Source organism: Manis javanica, chromosome 5 (genome assembly GCF_040802235.1).
Source record: "Manis javanica isolate MJ-LG chromosome 5, MJ_LKY, whole genome shotgun sequence".
Lineage (NCBI taxonomy): Eukaryota > Metazoa > Chordata > Mammalia > Pholidota > Manidae > Manis > Manis javanica.
Genome location: NC_133160.1, coordinates 71,407,066 through 71,430,641, shown reverse-complemented (window position 1 = coordinate 71,430,641; position 23,576 = coordinate 71,407,066). Strand labels below are relative to the sequence as shown.

Below are 23,576 nucleotides of genomic sequence, written 5' to 3'. Positions count from 1 at the left end.
TTTAACTTAGACTCTTTCCAGTAAGTTGGCAGAATAAATGGAAAAAAGTCAATGTGACTGTGGCTGACTCCAGACTTGATCAATACTATGTCATGTAGCAAAATAAAAAATCTGAGCATTATAGAGCAATATATCCTTTGTTCAGCACAACTTTACTAATGACAGAGGTGAAGCTACCACCACTAATGGAAGGTTTGCAACTTTCTGAGCTGAAAATGGTCAGAGCTGTGGGCTTTCACCATGCGTGTGCATATCACAAGACTAAAATTGGACTGCCCCAAGGGAAAAAGCAATTGGAAAAAAGTAAAATATGTCTATAATCCATACTCCCCTCATGAAAAGCCAGCTTGTAAGATCTGGTGACTCCAACCACTAGGGCCTACATTCCCAGATCTGGGGATCAAGGCTGCCCTCCAGACATATAAAGGCAGACACTGTGGTACAGACTGGCAATGAACTTACTTGGGTCCAAGTCCCAGCTCTATACACTCCACCCTGTACAATACTGTACAGTGCTGTATTTCACATCATGTGGACTTAGACATGTATCCTGGCTTCCTCTCTTGCTAGCTGCATGACCTCAGACACCTTTGCTTGCCTATCAAGCCCCTCATCCCTCTTTTTTCCTTATTAGTGAAATCCTAACTTTAGTCAGGTATCTACCTCTTTCCTATACACTTATGTGACTTAAAAGAAACTGTTCTGGGAAAGTGGGTCACAGTTAGGCTAAAAGTCATTCAGGGATTATAGTGATTTCTTTTGTCTAGGAGGGGGCAAATGATCTCAACTGACCTAATCTAATTGAAGAAAAGTGTTACCAGTCAGCATCCAAAAAAGAAAATAAAACCACTGCAGTATCTAACGTAGGAAAATCTAATACTGGGAATTGGTTACAAAGCTGTTGAATGGGTAGAAGGAGCAAAAAGGAGAAGGTGAAGTACCATAAGAGTAGAGCCAATTGGGCTCAAGAAGCAAAAGAGAAAATGGAATTACACAGAGCCCATGATCACTGTTACCCCAGCATGTGATCACTGCTACTCAGAGCCTCAGATCTATTTACATCTGAGACTTCTGGAAGTTGCAAGCCTTCAACAGATGACAGAGTTCCAAGAGTTATATCAGATTTGCCAGTGTAACTGTTGTCTAAGAGGGAAGACAGATTCCTAGTGAAGATGCACCATCTTCCCAGAATCCTCTGTCTCCTTTTATTTTTAGTTGTGGTAAAATACACTTAAGACAAAATTTAACATCTCAATCATTTTTAAGTATACAGTTCAGTAGTATTAAACACATTCATAATGTTGTATAACCATCACCACCATCTATCTCCAGGATTTTTCATCTTGCAAAACTGAAACTCTAATTTCCAATTCAATGATAACTCCCTGTTTCCTCTTCTCTCTGGCCCTTGGTGACCACCATTCTCCTTTCTATCTCTATGGATTTGACTATGCTAGGTACCTTATGTGACTGGAATCATACAGCATTTGTCCTTTTGTGACTAGCTTATTACATTTATCATAAGGTTCTCAATCCCTATTGTAGCATGTGTCAGAATTTCCTTCCTTTTTAAGGCTGAACAGTAATCTGTAATAGTTATTTTCATTTGTCCACTTGACTGGGCCACAGGGTGTCCAGAGCACATTTGTTCATACATTATTTTTGGTGTGCCTGTGAGGGTGTTTCCGCATGAGATTAACATTTGAATCAGTAAACTGGCATAGGGATAAAAGTACAACATAGAAGATATAGTCAATAACATTGTAATATCTTTGTATGTTCACAGATGGTAGCTACACTTACTGGGGTGAGCATTTAATAATGGAGATAACTGTTGAACCACTACGTTGTACACCTGAAACCAATGTAATATTGTATACTAACTACACTTCAATAAAAATAATTTTTTAAATTAAAAATAAATCAGTACCTACCATTTCAACAACATGGATGGAGCTAGAGGGCATTATGCTCAGTGAAGTAAGTCAGGCAGAGAAAGAAAAATACCAAATGATTTCCCTCACTTATGGAGTAAAACAACAAAGCAAAACTGAAGGAACAAAATAGCAGCAGACTCACAGACTCCAAGAAGGGACTAGAGGTTACCAAAGGGGAGGGGTGGGGGAGGGTGGGTGGGAAGGGAGGGAGAAAAGGATTGCGGCGTATCATGATTGGTGCACATGGTGTGTGTGGGGTCACAGGGAAGACAGTGCAGCACAGAGAAGACAAGTAGTGACTGTGGCATCTTACTACACTGATGGACGGTGACTGCAATGGGGTTTGGGGGGAACTCGATAATAGGGGTGAATGTAGTAATCACATTGGTTTTCTTGTGAAACCTTCATAAGAGTGTATATCAATGATGCCTTAATAAAAATAAATAAATAAATAGATCAGTAGCCCGAGCAAAGCAGATTACCCTCAGTGTGGGTGAGACCTATCCAATAAGTTGAAACTCTGACAAGAGGCTGACTATCCCACACATAAACACACACACACACACACACACACACAGCTCCTATTGATTCTGTTTCTCTGGAGATCCCTGACTAATATATATTGCATTATATGTATCTATGTGTGTGTGTATATATATGCACACACATACATACATATGTATATGCATACACCACTCCTATACTTTTTGAGTAAAGCAGGGGCTTTACCATATGATCTAAAACATTAAAATCATCAACTTTGGCTAAAATATATAGAAAGGCATATACATATCTCTCCTGAAGAACTATTTCCTGTGGAGCTTAAATATGCTTAATGCAGAAAGCTACAGTGTTATTTAATATTTGTGAAAAATATTTCCCTCAGGGTTTTTGATACTTAGAGAGGCCAATTCCACAGTGGTTAAGGTATAGGTTTGGTATTATTGCCTTGGTAATATGTCATATTAGAAGGCCTCTTGTCATAAATACTGGATGGAACATCATCCCTACCACTAACCAGCCAACAAATGACTGCTCACCCAGGTCTCCCTCTGGCTTTTGCATCAGCTGTCTGGAAGCCACTGTGGATACATCCAGGGACCCTTCAAACCCTCCTCACTGAAATCATTACTTCAGACTAGAGACTGCTATCTTGGGAGAGGCAAAATCCCTTTATATCACTTCACTCATATGTGCTTTTTTTAGCTTATGAATCTGAGCATCTAAATACCAGATGATTGGCACCATAGAGATAGGAACCTCTAAAACATTTTTCAAGAATTCAAAAGCTATAGATTATAAATTCAGCAATAAAGAGATTGTCTTATCATTTTCTATGACCTGTGAGGTGCTGTAAAGAGAGAATGTTTAGGGTGTTTGTGAAGCTAGTGTTAGAATACTAATGCTGACTTAAGGTTTTCTTTTGCCCCATCACAGATACTGTTGGTTGAACTAAAAGTGATGCTATTACAGTGATTACTCAGTAATGAAAATGAAGCTTTGTGACATCTGAAGAAAATGCATATTCTTTGTTGGCTGTTGAACACCTGGCTCTTCTGTGTGGCCCTTCATAATCATGATCTCTTCATGTGTTGTATGGCTGAGCTGGGGGACTGTGATTGTCACTATACACCACCAAGAGTTTTGTTTCTCCACCCATCACAGCTAGTGGTTAAACCATTTCTCACCTACGAGAAGAGACAAACACACAACTCATTATATATACAAAACTCAGCATCTGCTACCTACATATTTTTTAGTTCTTCATGTTTTATTCTATCTTGTCTATTTGTCAGATGAAAAATAAAAAGTCTGCTGCAAGAAGAAAACAACCACATACCAGTTTCATCATTTTGCTGATGCCTTAGCTATATTTACCAGTATGATTTTTCCTCCTTCTCCAAATGTCCTCAGATGTTCTGCTGCTGGAAACTTAAAAGGCTAGGTTCCAACTATCCCCTGCTAGCATGAGCCACACAACTTTGGGCACATCTTCAAGTTCTCTATGCTTCTGTTCCCTAAATTAGGGGATTGAATGTAAAGATCTCCATGTCCTTTCTAGTTCCAAAATTCAAATGATTTACCATTTTTACTGCCAAAACCAGGGGTAGTGGACAAGTGAGATTATCTGGGTGAATTGCTCCCAGCTGCTATTATGACAGCATACACTTGGAACCCACAGTGCCTTCTTTCAGGAAAGCAATTTGCACCAGGAAAGGCCTCTGACACATAACTGAAGAGATTAGCTAACTGCTGCTCACCCTCAGCCATGACGTTTTTCCTTTTACTTTAAGTAAGCAGAGTTATTCAGGTGTAACCTACAAATCAGCTACTCCCAAAAGCAACTACTTTCTCATTATGGGAAAACCATGGAGCAGCACCACATGGGTTCCCGACTGAAGCATGACTGAACAGTGCAGAATTTACTGAAGGGAGACTTAAAGAAGCATTTAGACACAGGCAAACAAATATCAATTTCAGAAAATAAACATTTCTGATGTTCCCAAAAGCCCTGACTGGCTGTGTTGGGCAACTTGAGGAGCTATTTCCTTTTAATCCCTCTTCTCCAACAAAGTCATTATTTTCCCTCCTTTGCCTTCTTGGTTATACAGGAAGCCTGAGCACCAGTCTGAGTTGGCTTCTACCTAAATAGGTTTACCAAATTCTCTTTTAAATAAAATGGACCCCATCTACAAGGAATTCTCCTACAAGCTGCCAAGAAGATATTTATCCCCTGAGTATTACACATACACCTTGACCTTCTCTGATAAAGCCCAAATCATCTCCAAGTAAGAGAGAGGGTGAGAAAAAGACTGTTGTGTTAATAAGATCTCCCACATAAACTGCTGAGGATAGGACTTCATGTACAATGTAACTGCATGCACTATTTTGATTCTTTCAGAATAAATAAAACTCCATTGTATGGGATTTTAAAGATTATTTAGTACTAAAGCATATTGAGTATTTTTGTTATCAAGCAGTTGACAATCCATTATTTTTATCTTACTTAACATCACAGTAATTATTTTCTGACAGTATTACAAAGCAAGAGTATTTGGTATGCTATTAAGTATTCTTGTTTTTCTCAGTAGGCTTGCAGTGTTACTCTGCCAAGGAAATAATATGGCATTTGGTCTCAACTTCAACATAAGCAGAATATTAATTTAAAGGACAATTGTTTGCCCATCATTCCATGATAAACTATTCATAATCATGTTTATAAAATAGTTTATGCATAATGGCAGTGTGTTTCTAAAACTATCCTGCACAATGTGATTTTTTTTTAATACCATGAAATTAAATTGTGAAATAAGCCTTGCAAAGATGTCAAAATTATACTCTCCAGCTAGGGAAATACATAAGGGATAAAATAATCCTATGTGTTTTCCAGTGGACTATTAAAATAAAAAACAGTCTTTGAAGTTTTCCTAAAAGGAAAGTAATTGCACAAATCATTTAAACTCATCACAGGAGACACAAGTTTATCAAAATTTAATATGTATCTCTTATTTTTTAGAAGCACATTGCATTGTTTCATAGCAGAGTATGGTGATTAAGTCCCTGGGCTCTGGAGCCAGGCTGCTTGACTTAATAAACCCTGTCTTCTCTCCGAACCAGCATGTGACCTCAACTCTCTGTGACTTGACTGCCTCATCTGCAAACTGGAGGTAATTAAAAATACCCTCAACATTGTATTGTTATTTAGATGAACTGGGTTGATACATATGAAGGGCTTAGAGCCTGGAACATTGTAAAGTTTTCAATAAAAGTTAACTATTATTATATTTCACAAATCAGGGTCTTTATACCAATGACTGTGCCATCTGTGAGCCCTCCTGTGATCACATTAACCCGCTGTATGTTTCAGTGGCCACCTCACTAATCGTATCTACCACTCTCTGGATCCTGTTTTGCTTACATTTACAGTTTTTCTTAATTTAAATTTTTGATACATCTGAATTTAAGTTTTGATGAGGTATAAGGAAGAGTTCTATCCTCTTTTTCCCTTATGAATACTCTGTGTTCCCAAAACCATTTATTCAATAAATAACCCATCTTTCCTACTACATTTTTCTTGTCTTTTCACTTGTCCATAACCTTAGACCAGAGATCTTGAAACTAGGTTTCAGATACACCTGAGGGAATATGAGGACTTTATAAAGGGTCCATGAACATGTTCAGTTTCATGTTATGTCTAGATCATCAACGTCCATGTATGTTTTCCTAAAATCACTTACCTAAGGGTTTCTCTTTCTCTCTTTTTTATATAAACTTTATTTTTAGAGTTTTATAAACAGCAAAATTGAGTGAAAAGTAGAGTTCCTATACATCTTCTGCCCCTCACAAACAGAGCCTCCCTCACTGTCAACATCCCCCTGCTGCTGCTACATTTGTTACAAGTGATGAACCTATGTTGACACATCATAATCACCCAAAGCCCATAGCTAACATTAGGGGCCACTTTTGGTGGTGTATATTCTATGCATCTGGACAAATGTATAATGACCTGTATGCACCATTACAGTATCATACAAAATAGTTTCACCGCTCTAAATATCCTCTGCGTTTTGCCTGTTCCTCCCTCCCTCCGTCTGGTCCCTGGCAACCACTGATCATTTTATTGTCTCCACAGGTTTGCCTTTTCTGGAATTTCATATAGTTGAAATCATACAATATGCAGCTTTTTTCAGTGTGGCTTCTTTCACTTAGTAATGTATCAAGGGTCTTTTTTCATATTTCTCTTTTCAAATTTCCTCTCACTTTATCAAGAAAGACATATCTCTTACCTATCTCTAGTCATAATATTGTACATTGCCAAATAAATAAATAACCCTTTAAACAATTACTATAATCAAGGCACCGTAACACATCCTCCCCCATCCACTTCACTAGGAGATATATTTACAATAAATTTTACTATTTAGGTGACAAGAAACAAACCCTTTACTGAATGGTTTCAGTGGTTCTCTGTCCCTACCCCATCAGGACGCCTAGCAATGAGCCAGCTCAAATATATGTGATGGGTTTCCAGCTGGTATCAGCTGTGCTAAGCTCCTACTTCATGTCTCCTCCAAGAATGTCATCCTCACCACTCGGAAGCCCCTATTTTTACATAGTCAAATAAGTCTCCCCGTTCCCTCCCAATGCTTTAGGTGAGGTCTTAGACCTAAATACGTCTCACTGAGAAATGAGAGCTTATGAAATCCTGCATGTTTTTTTGCTATCTCTTGAACACAAGACTTCCCAATATGCTTCATGCCTCCTCTGTGTATCATTCGGGGTATCTGTGCCAACTAATTGTCATATAATAATTGTTTATTGATAGAGTTATAATTAATGCTGTTTTAATCAAATGTATATTACTACTATTTATAATGATTAGTCAATCCATAAGAAATTGTTTTACATAAACGGTCATAGGATATATATATTTGACGTGAAGAAGCATGATAAAGATTGCCAGTAAAAGACTTTCCACATAAAAGCTTATTACAGTAGATGAAAGTCTGTGGAGAAGTAAAATAGAAATGGAAGACGAAAGAGAGAAAGGAACAATGTGAAATTGCAGATTGTTAGAAAGCAACTTATTAATATTTTAAAGGGATGATGATAGGTTCTAATTTCTGTGGTCTTTTTATTTGCACTGAAGAGTGATAAAATAGTTTCATTTTAAGATAAAGATGTTTGCAATATGCCATAAATAACATCATTTGCTACTATTTAAATCTATAAATGAAAATTTTAGACATCGATTTAAACTGTCTTAGGGGTAATAGTTTTTTTTAAGTTTTTGGGGGATTGTGATCAAGATTATCAACTATACTTCAATTTAAAAAAGGAAAGAAAATAGAAACATCCTAAAAAGGATCCTAGACTGTTTTTATTTTCTTACATCCCACCATTATCTCTTCCTCTATCTTCATACTTGGTTGGAATTAATCAGGGGCTTCTAGGGGTGTGTATGTGTGTGTGTGTTTAGAGGTGCAAAGTACAAAAGTTATGTAATATAAGCCCAACTACCGTAATAGTTTCTCATTAATGTCCTTTGCAATCAATTGAATCAAATTGAAAAACAAAATGCTAAAATTTCAAGCAATCTGTATTAATATGTTTATTTTCAAGGGATTGTGCCTGGTAAATTAGACTACTTAATCTGCTTTGACAAACCTGGTGGATTCCTGGGATTCTAACAACATGTTCCCCTGAAACTGGAAGAAGCCCTCTTATGGACTAGAAGTCATAAGAGCTTTGTAATTGTAATGGGTTGCTTTATTTGTGCCAAGATTGTCCTGTCAGAGAGCCCTGTACTGGTGTTGAAACCTCCTGTGTGGAGTCAGAGGGAGCCCATGAATGAAGCCCATCTTGACTTCACTGGGAGTTTATCACTGAGTGTCAAGTACACAGCCCTCACACATGCCTACCTTACTTCATCTGCAATTTACTTAAAACAGATTGTGACCCCCCTCCACCACCACACACATAGAAAAGCCACTAATATGTCACACCTCTCAGGGCATCTTCTCTAGTGCTACTTCCCACAGCTCCTTGGATATGGGCTTGGTTGTTCCCTTTGCCTCTTTGTTCTCCCCGCCCACCCACAGTCATTCTCTCTTGGCAGCTCTGAAGAGCCTGGCACTCCTAACGGAACTACCAATGGTGCTCTGCTTTGCCAAATCAGGTCTGACACCATGCTCAGCTGCCAAGAGCCCTGTCTCGCTCCAGCTGTTGCCCTGTTGCTTCCCAGAAGTGTGATGCCCATGTGACGGGTGGGAGAGAATTCAGCCCCAGCATCCCTGTTTCTCTCCCTAGGCTCTGCTGGGAGTGCTTATGTACCTGACACAACCATGTGCTACCGAGCACAGGGCTTTTACAGAGCACCATGTGCTTTGTGCTTTGGGACAGAATGAACCTTGTTAACTGGTGTCACAAGTTTTGAGCAAAACAGACATCATAGCCTGAGGGGAGAGGCCACAGGGTGAAGCCTTTACTCCTGGTCCACAAGGCTGCTTTCTATGAGTTCAGGCAGATGAGACAGATGTTTGAACTTGCCCCTGGCACAAGTTGCTAGATAGGCCTTGTATTACTCCCTGACTTTTATCTATGGTGCATACAGCCATCTCCACAAAATTAAGGGGGAAAAATCCAACCACTCTAATATATCCACCAGTTTTAAGTTTTATATAATTCTCTCCAGTGCTTATTGCTATGGATTTATTTTTACACAAAGTTAATCAACTGGCTTTCAGTTCCTTTAGGATAAAGCTGAAAGTGTTGCCATTTAAAACCATTCCATCAACATATACACTTGATCACCTTCTCTGTGAAAAGCAGACTTTCAAACAGCTTCTCAAAACCTGATTACCAAAATATTGACTAATCTCTTGTAAAAAAATAGAATGCACTAAGCAGCTTGTGAAATACATTTTGGATGCCTAAATATATTGTGGGGTTTTTTGGATTCTGTAATGTTTCCCAATTCTGAACAAATTTCTTCATGCATCTTAAATCAATAGCCTGGCTCCACGGTACTTGGTGCTTTGCTCACCTCAGCTGACTTTGGTATCCTTCATATTATTGTAGATGATGAAAACACCATCTGCCTTTCTTGAGAAGGCTTTGAAACTATTTTGAATAAAAGAGGGTGGTTTCATTAAAATTTCACATAATTTATATAATGGTGGCAAAGAATCTAGAAAATAATCTTGTTTAACAGTTTTCTCATTAAAAAAATGTGTGCTTATTAAAATAAAATGACATTTTCTACTCTTAAGATTTAATCTTTCTTTGTTGCAGATAACCTGAAGCTCAAACTTGAAGTCTGTCATAATAATGTTAGTGATATGTTTATACAAAATATGGCCAGTAATCTATCTAGTTAGACATAGTGAACACTTGCAGCTCCCCTACCAAAGAGGAGAAAGCATCAAATTTTAAAATGTCTGACTGTCTTGCCAATGGGTTTCAGTTCTGGGAAAGTTCACTATGGATTCAACGAGACCAAAAAATGACAATAGAACATTCTTGGGGTAAAAGGGTTTCTACCCAACTTTATTTCTATGGTGGCAGGTCAATCACCAGAATCCTGTCCACTCAGTGCAAGTCTGCTTGCTGCAAGCTGGTCTCTGCCTCTGGGCATCTCTGCCCCCATAGCTGTCTCAGTCTCTGTCCTCAGTGCTGCCACCACTCCAGTCTCTGCTCTCCTGCAACCATGCCACCATGTCTCCCACAGCACTGGGTGGAGCTCTTTATATAGAGTCAATAACAATGTATTGCCCACACGTGTGTAGTGAGCTAGCCAACCAGGGCCAGGTGTAAACCACAGAATAGAGATTGGAATTTATCTTAAAAGCAACCTGGCCATTGGAATCTTCACTTTCTCCACACTGACCTTGGCAAGTTACCTTATTTATCTAAGCATCGAAGTCCTCACTTACTCAGGGTTGTTGTAAAAATTATGTGTATGGAAGTTCTCTAAACAGTGCCTGGAACATAGGAATGCAAAGGTGACTGAAGATTACTTTTGCTAGGTAGCACAATATAGGCTTGTGGTTCCAGTAAATATGCTCCCATCTTCGTCCTATTTGTGCCCTTCTCTCATTTATTCAGTACTTTCTAAGCGCCAGCCATATTGCAGACCCAGGCACTGTGGATAGAAAAGTGAATAAAAACAGATTCCCTCATGGAGCTTAGTGAGCAACACAGCCAGGCAAACAGACCACTTTAAATGTATGTGGTAAATGCTCTAGATGCAAGGGGGTTACTCGGCCCAGTCTCAGGTTTCAGGAAACACTTACTGCTTTCTCTGAGCTGAAATATGAAGAATGGTTTGGAGTTGGCTACACAGAAAATGTGGGGAAAGTATTTCAGACAGAGAGAACCCCAGTGCAAATGCCTAGTGATGAGAGATAACTTGGTGACTTTGAGAAATTGAAAGTAATTCAATAAAGCTGAAGATCAAATAAAGAGAATTATTTACAAATGGGACTGGGGAAATAGGCTAAATTATAAAAGGCATTGTAAACCACAGAATAGAGCTTGGAATTTATCTTAAAAGCAACGAGAAGTTATGGAAGGGTTGTAGGCAAAACAGCATGGTTAGATTTGTGTTTTAGAACACACATAATGCGGAAAATGAACTGGAAGAAGGAAGACTAGAGATTGGGAGGCTACACTGGCAGCTGATAACCTAACTTAGGCAAATATGACAGTGACCTGAGTTAGGTCATGACATTGGGATTGGAGAAAACAAATAGATTAGGTGGTTAGTAGGTGGCCTCAACTGGACTTGGTGACTTATGAGAAGGGGTGGTTGTGGTAATAAAGTGTCAAGAATGACACCCTGTTTTAATGGCTACTGAGGTATTGCCATTCACTGGAGGGAATATAATGAAGAACATTTTGGGGAAGAAAGATAGTGAGTGGACACAATAAATCTGAAATGTCCTTAGAACATCTAGAGACATCAGAGTCAGGAAGAGGTCTGGGCTGGTACAGTATGTTTGGAAATAATCAGCTCATGGCTGGTAATTGAAACCATGCAAATGGAAAACCAGGAGAGCATTTATAGTGAGAATTTCTGGGATGGAATCTTATGTAACACTGACACATAAGGTATGAGTAAGAGGGATCCCCAAAAGGAACCAAAAAGAAATAGCCAAACAGTAGAAAATTGGGAGAATTAGAAGTCACTGAAGTCAAGCAAAGAAACTATTTCAAGGTCACTAAAATCGTGGAGAAAAAGAATCTGAAGAAGACAAATGATACAAAAAAATCAAGTAAGAGACTCAATTTTTATTGGTGTTAACAACAAGGAGGTATAGGTCAATCTAAATTCCACAAACACACACAAGATACATGCATATACACATACTCATACATATTTTTAAATCCTCAAATAATAGATCAGTGTTCCTCTAAGGTCCATCAAAGTCTGCTTCATATCCCACCCACTGTTTTCCTTCTCTTACCACCTCCATCCTTTGTAGTTGCACTCAACTCATCCTTGGCCCTCATCAGACCAAACACGGAGGAAAGAAAACAGAGGGTGGGATATGACTTAAGGGTCTGGGATCAAGGCTGTAAATCCATTTCTGTGGTGCCCAGATTCCAGCTGTTGTATGGAAACTTCCCAATGGAAGTTATCTTTTAAAATGTAAATTGTAGAGATGAAATGTTAACTTGACCAATTAAGTGATGAAGTTTATTTTTTATCTCCTAACAACTCAAGTGACCTTTGGAAAATTTAAGAAGGGAGATCATGGAGTATCCAGTTTATATTTCAAAACTTTTACTACTAGCTTTGCTTTGAACAATACCATCTAAACAGAAAACAAAAGTATGTATCTCTTATTTCCTTGCTATATTTAAATGATCAGAAATTATTTATTAAGGGGGAAATGCAGCTGGAAAGGTTCGCTACAAAGAAAATGACTGACCTACTTTTAAGTCCAACTATAACTCAGAAATTCAAATGAATAAAAGATCTAATTGGTCAAGGGGTTCAATGCATAAAAATTTTACATTTTTTTCACTGCTTTAAACATATGGTTTAGTTAAAAGAAATATGATTTATTTAGACAGCAGAAGAATGTCATATTATATGACTCATATCCTACCTAAATTTTCCTGTTGGAAAATTTTCCTGTTGGAAAACTTCCTCTAACAGATGAGTAATCTTATTTTATGCTGGATCAACCCCACAATTTGATACAGTTATGGGTTTGAAATAGGAATTGCTGGTTGTATGATTCAAATGCTCTTCTGGTACATTTATTTAGTCAGTACCCTATTCCTTTAATAAAAAAATAAAATTATATAGAAAACTTGTAATGATCTTCATCACCAATAAGTATATCAGTAATATAAACCAGACTTTCATCCTGAAGAGAACCAGAAGTTCCCCAAGTTCCAAATATTCAAAGAAGGCAAACCTGTAAATGATGAGCTTGACACTGACTGCAATCAAAATTCTAAAACAGATTCTTAATCAGATGGTCTGTGAGCATTTAGAAATATAAGAGGTGACCATTAGGATACAACATGATTAGTACAAATTTTGCTAGGTTATCCAATGTCCTATCAAAATAGGGTTATTAGACTAGTAGGTTTGCAAAGCTGATATAATATATACAAGGGAACCTAAAAAGGTGAAAAGTAATGGAATTATTCATCCTAACAGAGTATGCAAATATTCTCTTTACTATGATATAATTCACTAACTTTGTATAGACAATCATTCAACAAATATTTATGGAGCAATTCCTTGTGTCTTGCACTGTGCTGAGTGCTTACACACCACCTCTTTTAATACAGATTTACCTATGAGGTAGAAATTTTTATTATCAAGAGGCAGTAGAGTGTATGGCTTAAGCACACAGACTTGAAAGACACAACCTCCATTGAAATCCTGACTCTCACTTAAATTGCTGGGTGACCTTGAGAAAGGCACTGGATCTCTGCCTCATGCTGCTCATCTGTAACATGGGGATGATAATAATAGTCACTATCTTGTAAAGGGGTTGTGAAGATTAAATGAGCTAAAAGATGTAAACATCTTTTAAAAATATCTGGCACATAATGAATGTTATATAAGTGTCAGCTATAATAACTGCATTTTACAGAGGTAAGATGATGCATCCAAAATATCACAGTTTCTCAAGCCAGGATCTCAACCCCAGGCTGTCTGACATCAAAGCTCATGTCCTGAACCATTATAAAAATTATGTTTTAAAATACATTTGCCATTCTTAGATGCTTTCAAAGTATCCTTGACACCCACTTGCTTATATCTTTGTTTCAACAATGTACGTTATACCTAATGTGTTTGAGAAGCTATTTCTGGACTCCTGTGCAGAAACTTTCCTGGGGTCCAGGAAAGATATTGAGGAAATTGGGTTTGCAAATTTGGAGGTCATAGCCCTCACATTTTTTAATTCATTTTGTTATCATTAATCTACAATTACGTGAAGAACATTATGTTTACTAGACTCCCCCCTTCACCAAGTCCCCCCCTCATGAACCCCATCACAGTCACTGTCCATCAGCGTAGTAAGATGCTGTAGAATCACTACTTGTCTTCTCTGTGTTGCACATCTCTCCCTATGCCCCCCCCCCACATTATACATGCTAATCGTAAGGCCCCCTTTCTTTTTCCCCGCCCTTATCCCTCCCTTCCCACCCATCCTCCCCAGTTCCTTTCCCTTTGGTAACTGTTAGTCCATTCTTGGGTTCTGTGATTCTGCTGCTGTTTTGTTCCTTCAGTTTTTCTTTGTTCTTATACTCCACATATGAGTGAAATCATTTGGTACTTGTCTTTCTCTGCATGGCTTATTTCACTGAGCAAAGTACCCTCTAGCTCCATCCATGTTGTTGCAAATGGTAGGGTTTGTTTTCTTCTTATGGCTGAATAATATTCCACTGTGTATATGTACCACATCTTTTTTATCCATTCATCTACTGATGGACACTTAGGTTGCTTCCATTTCTTGGCTATTGTAAATAGTGCTGCGATAAACATAGGGGTGCATCTGTCTTTTTCAAACTGCATAGCCCTCACATTTTTAAAGGTACATAATTATACTTCTGGAGAGTGACATGTATTGACATCATTTAATAAAGATTAAATACTATAATAGAGGAAGCTTAATAAGAGCAATAGTGTAGAGAAAATACAAGTTCCATGGCCAGGATTCTCACCTGACCCTGGACTGCTTGCCCACTGCACACATGCAATGCTAGCAGGTATAGGTTTGCACATGTGTGGGTAGTAAGTTATTATGAACTCTATATAAAGTGCTCTGCCCAGTGCTCTGGGGCTGTGGGCCTGAAGGGCTGTGGGGCTGCAGAGATGCAAGGTGGAGGAGAGGCCTTGAAATAGAGACCAGCTTGCTGCATGCAGACTTGCCTTGAGGTGGACGGGATTCTAGTGCTTAACCTGCCACCATGAGAATAAAGCTGAGTATAAATCCTTTTACCCCAAGAATATTCTATTGTCATTTTTAGTCTCACAGAATAAACTTGCCTGGGGCTGAAAACCCTCAGGTGGGGCATTTAGCATAATTAGACTGAAAAAAAATGGACTAAGCTGCTCTTATTGGAGGGATACTTCAGCAGGCTGCCCCTATGATTGGGGAGACACTCAGGTATGCACCAATGGGCATGCAGTCCAAGGTGGCTTACCTCCTAGAGGAGGGAGTTCCTCCCCCAGGACTGGAGAGAAGTGGAGGTGATGCCTGAGGCAGAGCAGTTGGCCCTCAGCAAAATAGGGAATTCCTTAGAGAAACAGAGTGCCTGCAAGGCAGTGGGAACCTGTGCTAAGAAAGGCCATAAAAGAGAAGGATGTACTCCTGCAAGAAGCACAAGAAGAGGAGGCACGAGAACGTGAACTGTGAGGTGCCATAGAGGAGGTAAAAAATTTGTTGATGACTGAGATGGCATAACTACAAGGTGCTGTGGTGATGGTAAAGGATGTAATGGTAGCACAAGAAGAGACAGCACAAGAACACAGGCTACGAGGTGCTGTGGAAGTGGCAAAAGCCATGAAGGAGAAGGACACACTCCTCAAGCAAAAGAAGAGGCAGCACAAGAATGCCAGCTGTGAGACATTGAGGTGAAAGTAAGAGAGCTGCGTAAGACTGAGACAGTGTCGCTACGAGGCACTGCAGAAAAGGTAAAACGTGTAGCAGAGGAGGCACTCAGGGAAGGGGTGAGAAAGCTGCTGAGAGCCCTAGAAATGGAGGAGCAGCTGGGGTTTGAAGAGTGGGTGGGGGCAAAGATGGCGCCAATGCCAGAGGCACCAGCCCCACCTCTATTGAAAGCCAACCCAGTTGTAGTCAAGAAAATAAAGACGCAGCACCCGCGGGTTTCTCCTGGAGAGGTGCAGCACCCTCCCCAAGTCATAAGGCACTCTATGCTTCTCCCATATATGCAGGCAGAGCTGGTGGATTTGGACCCCCAGTTTCAGCAGAAATGGTCAGAGTCAATATCAGCTTGGCTCCCTGTCTTTGGGACATAGGGGTGGATGGCACCATTTTGTCTGGATCAGAAATGGGAAAGCTGGTTTCCCTGACAGTTCATCTTGCCTTGTGGAAGCAACTATAAAATGCACATCAGACCCCAGAAAATCACTCCCTCTTGATAGGCTTATGGACACACTTGGTGCTGTATGGCCCGATCAGGGTGATTTACCATTTTACCCTGCTAGAGGGCAGGCATATGCCAAACTCCAAGTGTTATAGGGGTTAGGCATGAAAAATGCCATTTATAATCTGGAGAATTTGGCCCAGATGAGAAGCCTTTTACTGCAGAGATGATGAATGTGCTGTTTCAAATGGCTCCTCTGTTCCTCCTTTGGCCCCTAATGGCCATTTTTGCCCCTCATTTAGGGCAACCCATAAGTGAGGTCACCTGTATGGTAGCAGATCTGGGAGAGGCTAAAGGAATTAGAGTACAGAAGGGAATATGGCCCACTATTCAGAGGAAGAGTTTAAAGGACTCCCTGAAGGTTATGAGGACCCAGATGTGGGTTGATTTGATAAAGGCAGGATCAGACAGAGAAAAATTGGATGAAAACTCAAATAAAATCTCACTGGAACTGTGGCAACAATTAAAGAAGAAGCAGCAGTCTTGGTAGTTAGCTAAAGCAAGGACAAAGAAGTGGAATCTGGAGACAAAGATACAAGCCCTGCCTGTGTGCCTGCAGAACTTTCTGCTGGAGAGTAAGCCAAGCCCATCTGGATCCTCACAGGAAGACAATTGGGATATATGGTTTGACTATACAGTTGAAGGGTCAAGGCACTTGCTTTAGGGGACTGAGTGGGGCCCAGAGGCCACATGTTGAAATATCAATTCATTGGTTCCCAGTGAATATACAACATGTCCTGGCTCTGGTGGACACAGGAGCTGAGACCTTGCTGATTTATTGTTTCCTGGGACCCCTGCTGTTACAGAGGGGTACAAGTCTATCATGAAACAAGCCCAAATCCCATTGGGAATAGGGCATCCACCCCAAAAGGAATATACTGTGTGTATGTCTCCCATCCCTGAATATATTTTGGGGCTAGATATCCTGCAGGGCCTATAGTTGCAGACCACTGCAGTTGAGTTCAGACTGAGGATACATGTGGTTAAGGCAGTTCTGAGGGGACATGCTAAGCACCTGACCATAGCTTTTCTTGTGCCTCAGTGGGTGACTAATACCAAACAATACAAATTGCCTGGAGGATATAAAGAAATTGAAGAAACCCTCCAGGAACTACACAAGGTGGGTATTATAAATCCCACCCATAGTACTTTTAATTCCCTGGTGTGGCCAGTGAAAAAGCCAGGTGGCTCCTGGCATATGACTGTGGACTACAGAGAACTGAATAAAGTCATACCCCCTCTGCACACTATCTCCTCTATTATAGCCCTTATGGACACCCTCAGTCATGAACTAAGGACATATCTTTATGTAGTAGATCTTGCTAATTCCTTGTTTTTCATTGACATAGAGCAGAAAAATCAGGGACAGTTTGCCTTCATGTGGAAGGATGGCAATGGACTTTCACTGTCCTCTCACAGGAGTACCTCCACAGCCCTACCATGTTATGGATTTATAGGCCAGGACTTGGCAACATGAGAGACAATGTCAACAGTGCAGCTGTACCATTATACTGATGATATCATGCTTATATTGGATTCTCTTCCAGACCTAAAAGGTGCAGCACCTAGATTGCTGCAACATCTACAGGAGAAAGGATGGGCTGTGAACAGCACCAAGGTTCAGGGACATGGTTTGTCAGTCAAATTCTTGGGGTTGTCTGGTTGGGTAAGACTAAAGTTATTCCAGAAGCAGTCATAGATAAAGTCCAGGCCTTCCCTATCCCTACAACTATGGCATTATTACAAGAGTTTTTGGATCTTTAAGGCTACTGGGAAGTGTTTATCCTACACTTGGCACAAATTATGAAACCCTCAGTCATGAACTAGGCACATGTGCGTCTGCTTTTACTGCTGCAAAATGGGCAGTCAAGGCTGAGCAGGCCTTGACTGTGATAGATAGGCCTTGAGTGTCAAGGCCCTGTGAGCAGAATGTTCATGCAACCAAAGATGGTTATGGCTGGGGTCTCTGGCAATGGCTTGAATCAACTTGCCAACTTACTGGATTCTGGTCACAACTCTGGAGAGGAGCATAGGTACGGTACACCTTAACAGAGAAACAACTGGCTGCCATATATACCTTGCTGGCTATGGAGTCCATCACCGGAACAGCCCCAATACAGGTTAGAACCGCCTGTCCCATCACAGTGTGGGAAAAAGACTGGACCCAAAAACCACAGAGTGGTGTGGCACAGATGCCTACACTGGCCAAGTGGGGTGCGTACCTACAGCAGTGTAGTGCCCTCTCTACTATCCCCTTGAGTGAAGAACTCCAATGCTTATTAGGGCCAGTGACATATACCAGTAAAAGGCAGGAAGAATTTGCTTTAGAGCAAATTAGTAGTGGACAGCCCTTATCAGGAGGGAAGAGCCCCTATACCCAAAGAAGCATGGTACACAGATGGCTCCAGCCTTGGGCAGCCTCTGAAATGGAGGGCTCTGGCTTTCCATCCTAAGACTGAGACAATATAGATGGAAGATGGTGAGGGGAAGAGCAGTCAATGGGCAGAGTTGTGGGCAGTATGGCTCATGATTACCCAGGAGCCCTCCCCAATAGCTATCTGCATGGACAGCTGGGCCATCTATCAAGGTTTGACTCTGTGGCTACTGACATAGTACCATGCTAAATGGATGGTTGGTCACTGATCCCTTGGGAGGCAAGTGCTGTGGCAAGACTTATGTGCCTCTAGTCAGACTAAAACAGTACAGTATATTATGTGACAGGCCATTTGCTGCATCTCATCCCATTGCTCTTGCATTTTTCTCTGCATCTCCGTCAGCATGTTCATGATTTTTATTTTGAATTCTTTTTCAGGAGGACTGGTTAGGTCTGTCTCCTTCTCAGGTGTTGTCTCTGTGATCTTTGTCTGCCTGTAGTTTTGCCTTTACATTGTGATAGAGATAGTTTGCAGAGCTGGTACGAGTGACAGCTGGAAGAGCTTTCCTTCTTGTTGGTTTGTGGCCTTCCTCTCCTGGGAGAATAGTGACCTCTAGTGGCTTGTGCTGGGCAGCTGTGTGCAGACAGGGCTTAGGCTTTCTGCCTGGCTCCTATGGAGTTTATCTCCACTGTTGCTGTGGGCGTGACCTGGCTCGGGCTGCTGCTCCAAAATGGTGGAGCCCCGTTGGAGGGGGAGTGGCCGGGAGGCTATTTATCTCCGTAAGGGGCCTCTGTGCTCCCTACTGCCCAGGGGTTATTGTGCCCAGAGATCCCCAGATTCCCTGCCTCTGGACTAAGTATCCTGCCCTGCTCCTTTAAGACTTCCAAAAAGCACTCTCCAAACCAAAACAGCAACAGCAACAACAAAAGAAAAAAAAATTAAATAAATAATTTAAAAAAAAAAAAAGAAAAATGCATGATTTTCTTTGTCCTCAGGCGCTGGTCTCAGGCACCCGCTCACCAGTCTTGCTTCCCTGTTTCCCTAGTATTAGCGTCCCTGTCCCTTTAAGACTTCCAAAAAGCACTCGCCAAAAAAAAAATAAAAGGCCACTTCCATTTCTTTGTTCTCCAGCGTCGGCCTCAGGCACCCGCTCACCGGTCCTGCCACCCTGTTTCCCTAGTATCCAGGACCCCACGCATGCACTGTGTCTGCTCTCTGGTCCGGATGGCTGGGGCTGGGTGTTCAGCAGTCCTGGGCTCCTTCTCCCTCCCTGCTGACTCCTCTCCACCCACCAGGAGCTGGGGGAAGGGCGCTCCAGTCCTGCCAGGCCAGGGTTTGTATCTTACCCTCTTCGCGAGGCACTGGGTTCTCGCAGGTGTGGATGTGATCTGGATATTGTCCTTTGTCCTCTGTTCTCTATTTTAGGAAGAGTTATCTTTGTTATATTTTCATAGATAAATGTGGTTTTGGGAGGAGATTTCTGCTGCTCTACTCACGCCACCATTTTGGCTCTGCCATTAGCTGAACTTATTTTAAGAGAGGTTTGCAACTTGCCCAGGGTCACCCCACTGTTAAGTTGCAGAGTTGGAACTGAAACCAGGCAGCTGGCTCTGGAGCCTCAGCTCTTTATTCATTAAACTCCCTCTCATGAAACTACAGCCAGGTGCACTAAGTGCTTGCCAAAGAACCTCAAAGAAGTTACCCTGTTTCCAGCAACCTTCCTCACAAGTATTTGGTCATTTTGAATGCCAAAGCCCACTTAATCATTCCTTGCCTACATTTCCAGGTTTCTTTAAATGCCTCATCAGAGAGGCTTCCTTCCTGATTATGCTATCTCTACACAGTAACCTCCTGACCACTGTCTCACCCACGCCTGGCTTTATTTTTTCTTTATATCACTTGTGATTGCCAGACATTCATTTGCTTCTTTGTTGATTATTTTACTGTCCACCTGTATCTATAATATGCTTTAAGGGACTTTTGTCCATTTTGTTTATTGCATTATCCCAGGGGTTAGAATGGAGCCTGCACATAGCATGTTCACAAAAATATTTATATAAATGACTAAATTCCTACAGGTTTTTACTTGTTACACAATCTAATTCTTATCAGTAATATCAGAAACAAAACTTCAAGAAATTTCCACCATCATTTTTAATAAATAATTTATATTAATTTCAGTCCTCCCTTCCAGTCTGTTTATAAGCAGATACTGATATTTCTTTTTACAGGTATGTGCTCACAGAAATTACAATGTGCATTCTGGCTTTTCAGATAGCATAATTAAATCAGATAAAAAATACATTGCTGAAAGACTTTCAACAAACTACACTTTCAGGCTGAGTTTTTTTTTTTTTTTTAAGTAAAAGCAAGTAGGTCAAGGCTTTCCATTTGTACTTTAGAAGTCATTTTTTTCTCTGCATTTTATATGGCCAGAGATAGAAACTAAAGTTCTAGTCCAGTAGTGCTTAACTATAATAAAGTCCTTGAGATACAAACCATGCTTTCCTTTCAGGCAACCTCTTACAGCTATCATTAAAAAATTTCCTGGTCACTAAATCTGTTGTATTCCTATACACTAATGATGAACTAGTAGAAAGAGAAATCAGGAAAACAATTCCACTTACAATTGCATCAAAAAGAATAAAATACCTAGGAATAAACCTAACCAAGGAAGTGAAAGACCTATACTCTGAAAACTACAAGACACTGGAGAGAAATTGGAGAGGACACTAATAAATGGAAATTCATCCTATGCTCTTGGCTAGGAAGAATTAATATTGTCAAAATGGCCATCCTATATAAAGCAATCTATAGATTCAGTGCAATCCCTATCAAAATACCGATAGCATTCTTCAATGAACTGGAACAAATAGTTCTGAAATTCATATGGAACCGCAAAAGACCCTGAATCGAAAAAGCAATCTTGAGAAGGAAGAATAAAGTAGGGGGGATTATGCTCCCCAACTTTAAGCTCTACTATAAAGCCACAGTAATCAAGACAATTTGGTACTGGCACAAGAACAGAACCATAGATCAATGGAACAGAATAGAGACCAGATATAAACCAACACATATATGACCAATTAATACATGATAAAGGAGCCATGGATATACAATGGAGAAATGACAGCCTCTTCAATACCTGGTGTTGGCAAAACTGGAGAGCTACATTAAGAGAATGAAACTGGATTACTGTCTAACTCCATATACAAAGTAAACTCAAAATGGATCAAAGACCTGAATGTAAGTCATGAAACCATAAAACTCTAAGAAGACAACATAGACAAAAATCTCTTGAATATAAACATGAGCAATTTTTCCTGAAGCATCTCCTTGGGCAAGGGAAATAAAATAAAAAATTAATAGATGGGACTACATCATGCTAAAAAGTTTCTGTACAGCAAAGGACACCATCAGCAGAACAGAAAGGCATCTTACAGTATGGGAGAATATATTTGTAAATGACATATCTGACAAGGGGTTAACATCCAAAATATATAAAGAACTTAAACGCCTCAACACCCAAAAAGCAAACACCCCAATTAAAAAATGGGCAGAGGATATGAACAGACACATCTCCAAAGAAGAAATTCAGATGGCCAACAGGCAGATGAAAAGATGCTCCACATTGCTCATTATCAGGGAAATGCAAATTAAAACCACAGTGAGATCATCTCACACCAGTTAGGATGGTCAACATAGAAAAGTGTAGGAACAACAAATGCTGGTGAGGATGAGGAGAAAGGGGAACCCTCCTATACTGCTGGTGGGAATGTAAACTAGTTGTGGGAAGCAGTATGGATGTTCCTCAAATAACTAAAAACAGGAACACCATTTGACCCAGGAATTTTACTCCTAGGAATTTACCTTAAGAATGCAGGATCCTAGTTTCAAAAAGATATATGCACCCCTATGTTTATTGCAGCACTATTTACAATAGCCAAAAAATGGAAGCAAGCTAAGTGTTCATTAGTAGATGAATGGATAAAAAAGATGTGGTACATATCACAGTGGAATATTATTCAGCCATAAGAAGAAAACAAATCCTACAATTTGCAACAACATGGATGGAGCTAGAGGGTATTATGCTCAGTGAAATAAGCCAGGCAGAGAAAGACAAGTACCAAATGATTTCACTCATCTGTGGAGCATAAGAGCAAAGCAAAAACTGAAGGAACAAAACAGCAGCAGACTCACAGAACCCAAGAATGGACTAACAATTGCCAAAGGGAAAGGAACTTGGGAGGGTGAGGGATAAGGGAGGGAGAAGGGGAATAAGTGCCATTACAATTAGCACACATAACATAGGCGCAGCCACGGGGAAGGCAGTATAGCACAGAGAAGACAAGTAATGACTCTATAGCATCTTACTATGTTGATGGACAGTGCCTGTAATGGGGTATGTGGTGGGGACTTGAAAATAGGGAATCTAGTAACCACAATGTTGTTTATGTGATTATATATTAATGATAACAAAATTAAAACAAAAATGTAAAAAAAAAATTTCCTGGTCACTAAAGAAAGCACATTTCAGTGATGCGGAATTAGCATTTTATATGCTATAAATTCCTTCACAAAATATTTTTAACAGTATGTTGATGAACTCAGAAGTTGAAAAAAGTGTCAAATGGAGATTTTCTTTGCACTGTCATCAACGAGATGAGAACAGGCCAGTGAAATATAAAATCCAAAAGTACTGCTTAATTGAGAAGAGTTTGTGCTAGAAATTGCATTCATTGTCTATTGCTTCTTAGCAGCTTAAACAACACAGATTTATTATCTCACAGTTTCTGTGAGTTGGGAACCCAGGCACAGCTCAGTTTGGTCTGCATAATGGTCTATTTTAAGGCTGAAATGAAGATGGCAGCCAGAACTGGGGTCTCATCTGAAAGCTCAACTTTGGATCTGTTTCCAAGCTCAGTTATGTGACTGTTGACAGTATTCAATTTTATCTGGGCTCTGGACTGTGGGCCTCAATATGTACATGGCTGTAGGCTGGAGGAGACCCTAGTTCCTTGCCATGTGGCCCCTCAAGATAGAAATTGTCTTCATCAAAGCCAGCATGGGAGGGTATCTGTTAGCAAGATGGAAGTTACATTCTCTTGTTATCACAGAAGTG

At 40.2% G+C, this 23,576-nt stretch overlaps 1 protein-coding gene across 3 annotated transcripts in view; it reads right to left on the bottom strand.

Moving 5' to 3' along the window:
• Positions 1–23,576, bottom strand: part of SMIM43 (small integral membrane protein 43) — a 51,555-nt gene that overhangs the window by 11,359 nt on the left and 16,620 nt on the right. The window lies entirely within an intron of this gene.